Raw genomic sequence first — 768 nt, forward strand, 5'->3', positions numbered from 1 at the left:
AGGAGAATATATATATATATATATATATATATATATATATATATATATATATATATATATAAATAGGCTATACATATAATAAATTATATATTATATTTATTTATATATTGTACACTTTATAGATTTATTATATATATATATGTGTATATATAAATATATATAAAATAAGGAATTTGCTCACACAATTATGGAGGCTTGGCACATCCAATCTGCAGAGTGGGCTGACAGGCTAAAGACCTAGGGAGAACTGTTGTTCCAGTTTGAAGGCTGTCAGGCAGGAAAAGCCAGTGTGTAATCTGCTTTATTCTACCAATTAGAATGTTAATCCCATCCAAAAACACCCTTGCATAAACGCCCAGAATATTTTGGCCAACTATCTGGGCCCCCCATGAACCAATCAAGTAGACACATAGAATAAACTGTCAGCCCCTCTAAATCATTTAAAATGAAAATTCTTGTCAGTATATAGCAAGTAAAAAAATTATATAGCAGATTTTCACATCAAAATATCCATTAGCATAAAAAGAAATCATCATGTATGTAAATCTGACACTTTATAAAGTAAATTTAAAATAAAATATCTAACCAAACTTGGGAGATACAATCATTAATTTTAAATTGAAAATCTTGTACCATATTCAATATACAGTGGGGATTAAAAGTTTGGTATTAAGATAGAATGGTGTTTTTAAAATGAGAAGTAACTGCCATTAAGTATTACTCGAGAGTTTTTAGGAAATCATAAAATTCAGACTTGGAGCCCTGAGT

This window comes from Lipotes vexillifer, unplaced genomic scaffold (assembly GCF_000442215.2).
Source record: "Lipotes vexillifer unplaced genomic scaffold, Lipotes_vexillifer_v1.1 scaffold732, whole genome shotgun sequence".
Classification (NCBI taxonomy): Eukaryota; Metazoa; Chordata; class Mammalia; order Artiodactyla; family Lipotidae; genus Lipotes; species Lipotes vexillifer.